Below are 10,602 nucleotides of genomic sequence, written 5' to 3' on the forward strand. Positions count from 1 at the left end.
GAGGGGGGTGAGACAGGGCGGCAGGCGGGAGCCGGTATGTGCGGGGAGCTGGCTTAAAAGCCAGCTCTCTGCTCTCACTGGCTCCTGTGGAGCCGATCCCCACCCCATGTGTAACTGCTGAAATTTTCAGCAGTTAAACGGCTATTTAATTAAATGTATTTTAACATCCCTAGTTCTTACAGCCTGAGGGGCAGCCAATTCACAAAGCACAAGGCAAGTAGTTGAGATATGAATAATACATCCCAAGAATCACCCCTGACCCGAACAATGCTTCACCACCAAGGAGCCTTGCCTAGGTAGCTGGCATCCTGATATCAGTACAGAAAAAATGGGTTTAATGTATCCAGGAGGTGGCTAGATGAGGAAGAGTCCTATGAAAAATGGCAAGGATCTGGTAAGGGGAGGTCTCATCCACATGAAAGATCAAGCTGGCAAATTTCCCAGGCAACATTAAATCTCATAAGTGCTTTTGAATGATGATTAGTGTCTTATAAATAATTGTTTAGATGATAGAAACGTTTTATTTAGTAGATAAGCCTCAAACCCACCATTGCAGAATCATATGAGGCTCTAGTCCCACCTCAGGAGCAAGCTAACTAAGGACCTCAGTTCTGTGAGACATTGATTCCCAATGGAGGTTCAGCAGCACCTCACAGGAGGTGCACAGTACCACACAGGATAGGGCAGTAAATCTGCCTCTCTGAAGTTGAGAGACCCAGCAATGGGGTTACTCATGTTATGGTTCAGTGCCCAATAATGATCTGTCCTTGTGCGGGCCCCACTCCATTGCAACCAGTCTCAGCCTTTGAACAGTAGCCATGCAACAGTCCTTAAAGCAGTGGATCTCTCTCTACTGGATCTGTGGCATTTTGGTACCTTCCCCAACTTCATTTCAACTGCTTTCAGTCCCAGCCTCTAATGAAGAGAATGGAGTACAAACGTGGCCCCTTCTCTTAGGAGTTTCAATTTAAATAGTTAAAAATCAATGGGCACTACTGTGCAAACCATTAGAAGTAGTGGTCGTTTCTATCAGTGGTCTTCTGATGCCTGCTCCAGCTCTGCTTCAGCTGTTCTTGTAGCATGTTCTCTTGCTGAGAATGGAATGTGAGGGAAGAGCTCCTGACTGACGGCTTGGATTCTGGAACTGCAGCTATAAGCCTTACACCTTCCTTTCTCCCTGGATTGCTGCTTCAGTATAGGAGCCAACCATAGCGAAGGGCAAGTCATGCCTGACCAATCTGATTAGCTTCTATGATGAGGTAATTGGCTCTGTGGATATGGGAAAGTCAGTGGATGTGATATACCTTGACTTTAGGAAAGCTTTTGATACAGTCTCCCACAATATTCTTGCCAGCAAGTTAAGGAAGTTTGGATTGGATAAATGGATAGAAAGCCATCTAGACTGTCGAGCCCGACGGGTAGTGATCAACGGCTCGATGTCAGGTTGGTGGTCAGTTTCTAGCAGAGTGCCCCAAAGATTGGTTCTAGGACTGGTTTTGTTCAACATCTTTATTAATGACCTAGATGAGGGGGATGGATTGCACCCTCAGCAAGTTTGCAGATGACACTAAGCTAGGGGGAGAGGTAGATATGTTGGAGGACAGGGATAGGGTCCAGAGTGACCCAGACAGATTAGAGGATTGGGCCAAAAGAAATCTGATGAGGTTCAACAAGGACAAGTGCAGAGTCCTGCTCTTGGGACGGAAGAATCCCAAGCATTGTTACAGGCTAGGGACCGACTAGCTAAGTAGCAGTTCAGCAGAAAAGGACCTGGGGATTACAAGAAATGAGAATCTGGATATGAGTAAACTGTGTGCCCTTGTAGCCAAGAAAGCTAAAGGCATATTAGGTTGCATTAGGAGGAGCATTGCTAGCAGATCTAGAGAAGAGATTATTGCCCTTTATTTGGCTCTGGTGAGGTCACATCTGGAGTATTGTGTCCAGTACTGGGGCCCCCACTATAGAAAGGATCCAGTGGAGGGCGACCACAATGATTAGGGGGGCTGGGGCATATCACCTATGAGGAGAGACTGAGGGAATTGGGTTTCTTTAGTCTGCAGGAGAGAAGAATGAGGGGGGATTTGATAGCAGCCTTCAGCTTCCTGAAGGGAGGTTCCAGAGAGGATGGAGAAAGGCTGTTCACAGTAGTGACGGATGGCAGAACAAGGAGCAATGGTCTCAAGTTACAGTGGGGGAGATCTAGGTTGGAAATTACGAAAAAACTATTTTACAAGGAGGGTGGGAAAGTACTGAAATGGGTTACCTAGGGAGGTGGTGGAATCTAGAAGTTTTTAAGTCTCGGCTTGACAAAGCCCTAGCTGGGTTGATTTAGTTGGGATTGGTCCTTCTTTGAGCAGGGGGCCGGACTTGATGACCTTCTGAAGTCTCTTCCAGCTCTATGATTCTATCTGAACATCCTCATTACAAAGGTAAAAAGAGCACTCAGCACAGCAGAAAATAGACTTTTCCCACAACTGCTCTTATGGTCACTACAGAAACCAGGCAAGCTAATACGGAAGTGAGTTTATACACAGCAACTAAAGTAGGGTATCAAGGTGAACCAGCAGTGTTGTAATATGTGCCTCCTCGCCACCCAGATCAAACAATCATGGAGACTAGCCAAACCACAAGGTAAACCCAGTTTACCCATTTCCCATCATACCTTCTAATGGAGTCCTGGGCTCAATGGTATAGCACACAGCTCCCAATAAAACCATTGAGGGTTTTTTTGTGCTGGAGAGAGGTCAAAGACAACCACTGCTTTCTGTTTTTTTTCCTTTGGTTTGGACAAACTCAGCCAACTGTTGGGTTGGACTAGCAAGAATGATCACTATAGGAGGCTAACAAATAATACGAACAATCAGACAATTTGTCATAATTCAGGAGAGTAAGTCTTCCACTAGTTTTGTGACATATCAAATCCCAATATTGTTAGTTTTGATACTTAGTGGCTATGTTGAAATTAACTAGACTTTATAGAGCAGTTTCTCATACCCAACATTAGCAATCACACAAAGATGATTTGTAGCAATTTTTAATAATTCAAATTGTTTTAAGGAATGTTGCATATAGTCTAAAAGACACAAAAATTATGTAAGCAGGTACACATCACAATACATTGCTTGTTGTAATATTGTGCATGCAGCACACAGCCAGACCTACACCAAATATCTTTTCAGTTTGCATGAGCTGATTACAATTATTTTAAACTACAAATGGTAATAGAAAAGCTTGGAATGTTTTTAGAACTTAACCTTAAGTTCTCATTTTAAAAATTCTGAGAGGATTTACTTCTCTCATCTTACAATTTTTTACAAACAAGATATCTTAAGAAAAATGAAAATAAACTTTCTGCATTCAGATCAACACATTTCTTGCTAACACAAAGCATATTAAAACATGTTCAACATTTCGGTTTTCACATTACAATGTCATTGTGCTATGTAAATGTCGTAGTAACACTTTCTTGCTGACAACACTCACTTTATCTAATGAACTTAGTGAAAATGTTAAGTATATTTTCTTTGAGAATACATTTCAAGTTATATTGATATTATTTCATTTTCTAGGTCTTTAATGAAATAAACAATAATATAGCATCTGTTAATTGTTTCTAACACATCCATCTTTGTGATATTTCGAGTCATTAATATTGCTGAGGTTAATATTGACATTATTGAAAATAACATGATAATTTCAAGAATTTCAGAAATTTACTATAATAAAAGTTTACAGTGATGTTGGATACCCGTGCACCAACAGCATGGTTCACTCTTCACAATTTCCACTGAGTAGGATTTACCAAGGGATTCTTATTTTATGATAGCATCAACCTCCATGTTAGTGATTTTACTTCTGTTGCTGTTTGAACAATAGATTGTTTCATTCAACTTGTTCTTTTGGGGCACGTACATCTGTGCTCTCTGGTTATGGGTCTGTTCTAGTCATCTGAGATTCCAGAAAGTTACGAGAATAGTGCTGAGAAATTTAGATTACACACATAATACAAGTTGGCTGTTTAATTTTGTCTAATAAAATACAGCTATTTCGTTACAAACTAAAATGTATTAAAAATAACAGGCATGCTAAACAGATTTAGCGTATCCATACTGGCCCCACGGCTGCTATGTCAGGTTGAAGAAAGGGTGAATTGTACACCACCATCTGCCTAAAACAAAATAGCGTATTCCAGATACTCTTTACTTGTAATGAAAACAAAGTTTAATTGTGAACATACTTTATCAATCAGAAAAATCTGACAATAAATGTGAAATAGTGGCAGTTGATGTTTTCTCCTCATCTGAGTAGAGTATATCAATCATGTTAGAGTCTTTGTATCGGATTAATCTTTCTCTAGTCTGTATAAGATTCCTAAAATACCCCTTGCTATTTTATACTTGGGCCTCAATCCTGCACACATTTAAGCATGCATTATACTTTACTCATGAGTAATCCGACTGAAGTCAATGGAACTACTTACAGAAGTAGTTAAGTATGTGCCAATGTACAGGGTTAGGGCCTTACAGCCAATCTGATGTATTTTCTTTCTTAAAATAACACGCAAATACATCAGATTTAGTTTTAATAATATTTATATAACTATACACACACACAGAATTATATAAATTAAAATTTAAATATCTAGATTTTAGAAGGCATTCAAAGGAAATAGTATAGAAAGGTTTCAGCTATTTTCAGTTTCAAATATTTCAGTTTTCATAGAAAAATCATATGCATGTCTCACTATGCCCATTATTAGAGTCTCTTATCCCTAGACATGGTGGGATTCACTGAGACAATCTATGCCTTCTATTTTAATGTCCCTTAGTAACACAGGCACACCACACCATGTGTGATCTTTTCCCCCAATGTCTCAAGCTAAACAGAGTCAGGCCAGTTCACTTCTTGAATGGTGGCCTAAGAAGAAAAGCCAAATGCTTCAGGAAGTGCTTTGTGTATCACTAGATTGCATTCTTCTTTTCTGAGTTAATACTAACCTAATGTCCACCATTATGTTATGGGTCATTAGGACATGGAAATGCTGTCATTTTAAACTGAGATCCTGACAACTTGTGGTCACTGAAGAACCCACAACAATTTTCATTATGTTAGAGAGTATTATCAACTGGCTAATTTCCAGATGCACAGATTTGACGTTACCCTGGACCTAAACAAAGACATTAACTGTTGGCACACACACATATACACACGGGGGTGGTGCCCCCTGCTTGTTACGCTTGCTAACTCCTGCCCCTGTGGGAGGGCAGCCCAAGCTCTCTTCTTGGCCTCTGGGGAGTGCCAGGTGGAGGTGTAGCAGCCCTGGCTCTCCCTGCTCTGACCTCCGGTTGGGGTGGGTGGGTAGGACTGAGGCGGCAGCTGGCCCAGCTCTCTCCATCTCACTGCGAGGGGGAAGGCCACATGGCTCTAGCCATGAGGGGGAAGGCCACACGACTCCAGCCCTCCGCCAGTGAAAGGCAAGACTGCACAGCTCCCATGTGCCCCCTCCCTTGGACCACTGGTGATGTGGCATGTCCTGCACACCACTGCCCCCCCATCCGAGCCCCCGTGAGGCTCTGCGGCTCCCATGCACCTCCCGCCATTCCCCACAAGGCCAAACAGCTCCCACTCCCCCACCTGCTCCCATGACTCCCATGTGCTCCCACCTCTCCTCACCTGGTAATCATGGCAGGAGAGGAGATAAAGTAGGGCAGCCACACCGCCTCTCCCCAGAGTACCGGGGAGGGAGGAAGCCACATGCCCCAGGAGCCATATAGCTCACAGCTCCCACTGTCCCAGCCCTCATCAGGCAGGTCGGAGCATGGAGGAGGCCACATGGCTCGTGGCTCCCACGGATCAAGGGGAAGGGGTAGGCCACGTGGTTGAGGGCAGAGGAAGGGGCTGAGGGATGCAGAGTGACTGTATTGTCCCACAGGAAAAACCTTTTTAAAGTATAGTAAGTGTGTGTGTGTGTGTGTGTGTGTGTGTGTGTGTGTGTGTGTGTGTGTGTGTGTGTGTGTGTGTGTGTGTGTGTATATATATATATATATAAAAAATCTTGATTTCTCTTATTTCCACTCCAGTTCATCTGATGAAGAGGGTTTTTCCCATAAAAGCTCATGATTCTATATATTTTGGTGAGTCCCTAAGGTGTAAGAAGACCATTCATTGTTTATAAACCTTAATGTTATGTAAGATATGATGCAAAACTGGGAGCTTAGTCTTATACAATTCATAATCATCCTGAATAGAGGATAAGATACAAAATTACTTCATCCACCACTTAAAATGTAGCTATCTGTGTGGTGCCATGTGTCAGTTGTTTGACAGCATGCAAAAATGCTGTCACTCCTCAATATCAAAAACCACCTTCAACTCTTTTGGCTATTCAGGATTTTGTAAATGTCAAAATTGTCATCATGACAACTCGGAAATTTTACAATGGAAACTGGGAATATAACTCAGATTCTCCTACTCCACAAGTATAAATTCAAAGGAGAATCTCCTTTAATGTCAGCATAGTGCTTATGACACATAGTTGTGCTATTTTGAGACTGCAGGAGAAAGCATTGAGGCCCATACACATTAGCCAATCCACTACATAAAAATACCATCATAAGTATAAAACAGAGGTTGCTAATGGTGTTTTCAAATGTATGGAGGATTCAGTGTGGCAATTTTTACTGCCTTATGATACCTAAGGATAGTAGCAAGGACCTAACTTGTCTCTAAGAAGGCAGAACAGGTAGCTCTTTCAAGTGAGGACTCTAAGCACCAATGAATCTTCTTGATTCCTTTATAAAAAGTTTTAGCAGAATTTGAGTATTTTTAATAATTTCAATGGATAATCTCAGTGTATATTTTTAAGCATTCTTTTTTGTTTTAGTGAAGGATACATTCCCAATTGCCCACAGTTATGGGTTTTAAGTATTTTTCTATTTTTATCAATGCAAATGTTCACAATTGTGGAAAACTAAAGGCAGGTGTCAGAGGCTGGGGGAAGCAGATAGTTATTGAATCTAGTACATGTCAAAACATACACAGTAAATAAACTTAAATCCTGCTCTAAGACGCTCGCAAGCAGCATTCCTCTTACTCTGCCTGTCTGTAAGTGTCAAGTATCCTCAATGGAACTATGATTTCATCGTTGGGGTGTGCATGGGACAGATAAAAGCAAACCCTGCTCACGCCAAGCCCAGCTAAGCGCCTGGAGAGCCCACCTCAAACTCCAGCACTAGAAATGGGTGGCGGCTGCACGCTACAGCCGGGGAGCCAGATCTCCGAACTGCTTGGGTCCAGCCCTGCTCTGCCCCGCAGCGCTGCTCAAACGCTGCCCTGCGCCAGCCACACCTGCGTACGCGCAGCGGGCTCCGCGGCGCAGCTCCGCCACGGCGCAAACCCCGCGCTGCCAGAGCGGCGGGGCGCTGGCGGCGCTTACCTGCGGCGCTGGCTGGGCTGCAGACCGAGGGCGAAAGCCGGGGCGCTCCGCACAGAGCCCGGCAGGCCGCCCGCCGCCTCCCAGCCCTGTCCCGCGCTCTGTGCTGCGCGCAGGCGGGAGGCGCCTGGCTGGGCCGGTGCCCTGCTCGGACGGTTTCAAACCCAGACGCGGCGCCCCCCTTGTGCCGGGCGGGAAGGGAGGAGGGAGCCACTGGCCCGTCCCTCCCCCGTGGAGACACGTGAGGGGCCAGCAGAGGCTGGCGGCCGCCCGTGCTCCCAGCCCTTCCGCGGGTGCTGCGAGCGCCCCAGCTGGGGTCGCGCTGCTGCCCGCTCTCGGGCCGGCTGGGCTCCCCGCGCTCCCTCACGCGACTCTCTCTCTCAGACCTGGCTCTGCAGAGCGGGGCTCTCGTCGCTGCGCCTGGCCGCAGGGGATCTCCCTCAGCAGCGGGGCCGGGAGCCTCGGCTCGGACAAACTGGGAGCGGGTTGGTTTTCCCGGGCACCAGCAGTTGAACTTCAGACCAGCATCAGCAGCATCCTTCTCCCAGCATCTGAGCGTCAGCCCTTGGCACGGGGCCCGGCGCAGTTAGTGATTCCTGTCCAGGGAAATCCACCAAAGGAAACGTTGGGAAATGGAAATCCCATTCCCCACACCAGCACCTCCAGCGCCAAAGCAAACAGTCCCCAGTGAATCATGTGGGCTTCCTAGCTTCAGACGTGGTTTCTGTGTCTGCATGGAGGCTGGGGAATTTCTGTAGGGAAAGCAGATTGCAGGGTGGTGAAATAAATGGACACTGTAGGGGTAATGATCATTTATTAACACTGGAGGAAAGCCTGCCAGCTATATAATAAATTACTTAGATGGAAAAATCTGGACATGGGCTTTGTAACAACAGCTACAAATTTGTTATGCAAGAAAAGGCTTGAGTCATTATCTGTGTGTTAGTCCAAATAACTTTCTTCTGGCCAATGGGTGAAAATAGGGCAAAAGGGCTGAAGTCCAACTGACAAGGGGGCAAGCTAGCCCTGCTACCACTACCAGCTAAGAAGCTCGATGCAGAGTTCTGTAATTTTAGGTTACAAAAGCCCTTCAAAAATGTATGCTTCCAACTGTTACTTAAGGGTAGACAGATGTGTTTTTAATCATAAAAGCTACTTTCAGGGAAAACAAGTAGGAGAAGACTCACTAGGGCCAGCATGAGGCACGTAACAGTTGCTTCCCCACAGATGTCCCTATGCTTTATTATTATGACTAGGAATAGGAAGAAATAAAATCTCTCATCGCAGGAAACATACAAAACTCTAGTATGCCTCTAGTAACAATAAAACATTAAATAAAATCTTCATTCATTCATCATATGACACTGAAATCTGTCTTCAAATGTCCTATTCTGTTCACATGGTAGGAAGTTCCATTGCTGTTAGTGCTTCACTCTACTCAACAGGTCCTGCTTTATAAGGCAGGTCTTTGGAAAAAAGCTATATAGAGGTTAAGTAGAATCCCAAAGTCACTGTTGTAGATTTGTAAGAATCAAGTCTGTGTACTTTTTCAATTGGTTTAGCAAACACTTCTTGTCCTCTTCATTGAAGGTTCTGATATAAAAGCCTTCATTAGTCAATTTCCGAACAGAAGCCTTTATTTCTCGTATGTTTTCAAAGGATATCTGATTGTCCAGCAATAGAAGCTACACTTGGATCAAAAATCTACTACTGTTGTCACAGCTGCCTGGCATTGTTTAATGATACATTATGGTTTCAACAGTAGACTTACACGAGAGAGAATGGTGATTGTCTTCTCTAAATGTAGTAGCAAACAGTCCACCCAGCTCGCTATTTAGATCTTTTCCATGTTGATAGATACTATCCAAAGCCAGTAATAACAGCTGCAGAAATTGTAAGACAACAGCCAAAGATCACTCATGAGAAAGCCAATGGGTTTTCACAGGTTGGAATAATTTGAATTTCAGGCCCTAGCATCTTATATTTTTTCGCCCAAGATGTTCAGTGTTTATGGAGACTTGTCGAAAAAAATAAGATTAAAATTTGTCTTTTTAATATCTATTCAAGATTCTGCAGCTCATACTAGTGGTAGTTGAGTAGATCATAGTATGATAGGACTAGAAGGGACCCTGAGAGGTCTTCTAGTCATAAGAATGGCCATACTGGATCAGACCAAAGGTTCATCTAGCCCAGTATCCTGTCTTCTGACAGTAGCCAATGCCAGATGCCCCAGAGCCAGTGAACACAACAACAGGTAATCATCACGTGATCCATCTCCGGTCATCCATTTCCAGACACACAGAGGCTAGGGACACCATTCCTACCCAGCCTGGCTAATAGCCATTGATGGACCTAACCTCCATGAATTTATCTAACTCTTTTTTGAACTCTGTTAAAGTCTTCGTCTTCACAACATCCTCTGGCAAAGAGTTCCACAGGTTGACTGTGTTCTGTGTGAAAAAAAAACTTCCTTTTGTTTGTTTTATACCTGCTATTTAATTTTGTGACCCTAGTTCTCATATTATGGGAACAAGTAAATACTTTTCCTTATTCACTTTTTCCACACCAGTCATGATTTTATAGACCTCTATCATGTCCACTCAGACTCTTTTCTAAGATGAAAAGTCCAAGTCTTTTTAATCTCTCTCTTCATATGTCACCCGTTCCAAACCTCTAATAATTTTTGCTGCCCTTTTCTGAACTTTTTCCAATGCCAATATATCTATTTTGAGATGAGGCAACCACATCTGCACACAGTATTCAAGATGTGGGCATACATGGTTTTATATAGAAACAATAAGATTCTCTGTCTTACATTCTATCGCTTTTTAAACGATTCCTAACATTGTTTGTTTTTTTGATGGTCACTGCACACTGAGTAGATGTTTTCAGAGAACTATCCACAATGACTCCAAGAACGGTCTCTTGAGTAGTTGTAGCTAAATTAGTCCCCATCATATTGTATATATAGTTGGGATTATTTTTTCCAATGTTGAGAAATGTAAAGTAATGTACATTACATTTCATTTGCCATTTTGTTGACCAATCACTTAGTCTGGTGAGATCTTTTTGAAACTCTTCACAGTCTGCTTTGATCTTAACTATCTTGAGCAGTTTGGTATCATCTGCAAATTTTGCCACCTCACTGTTTACTCCTCTCTCCAGATCAT

The 10,602-nt window shown here is 43.5% G+C and overlaps 1 protein-coding gene across 5 annotated transcripts in view; it reads right to left on the reverse strand.

The window, feature by feature from the left end:
• The window catches only part of MATN2 (matrilin 2), a 108,311-nt gene extending 100,172 nt beyond the window's left edge, over window positions 1-8,139 (reverse strand). Inside the window, exons 1-2 of one of the 5 annotated variants that reach the window (XM_075920330.1) lie at window positions 7,436-7,631; window positions 2,663-2,840 (exon numbers count right to left, since the gene is read on the reverse strand). The gene's annotated coding sequence lies outside the window, so the exon portion shown is untranslated. Of the gene's footprint in view, window positions 1-2,662; window positions 2,841-7,435; window positions 7,632-7,818 lie in introns of those variants that run through there. The other 4 variants (XM_075920331.1, XM_075920332.1, XM_075920328.1 and 1 more) reach the window with 4 other exon arrangements.
• Window positions 8,140-10,602: the final 2,463 nt, after the last annotated feature.

This window comes from Pelodiscus sinensis, chromosome 2 (assembly GCF_049634645.1).
Source record: "Pelodiscus sinensis isolate JC-2024 chromosome 2, ASM4963464v1, whole genome shotgun sequence".
Taxonomy (NCBI): domain Eukaryota; kingdom Metazoa; phylum Chordata; order Testudines; family Trionychidae; genus Pelodiscus; species Pelodiscus sinensis.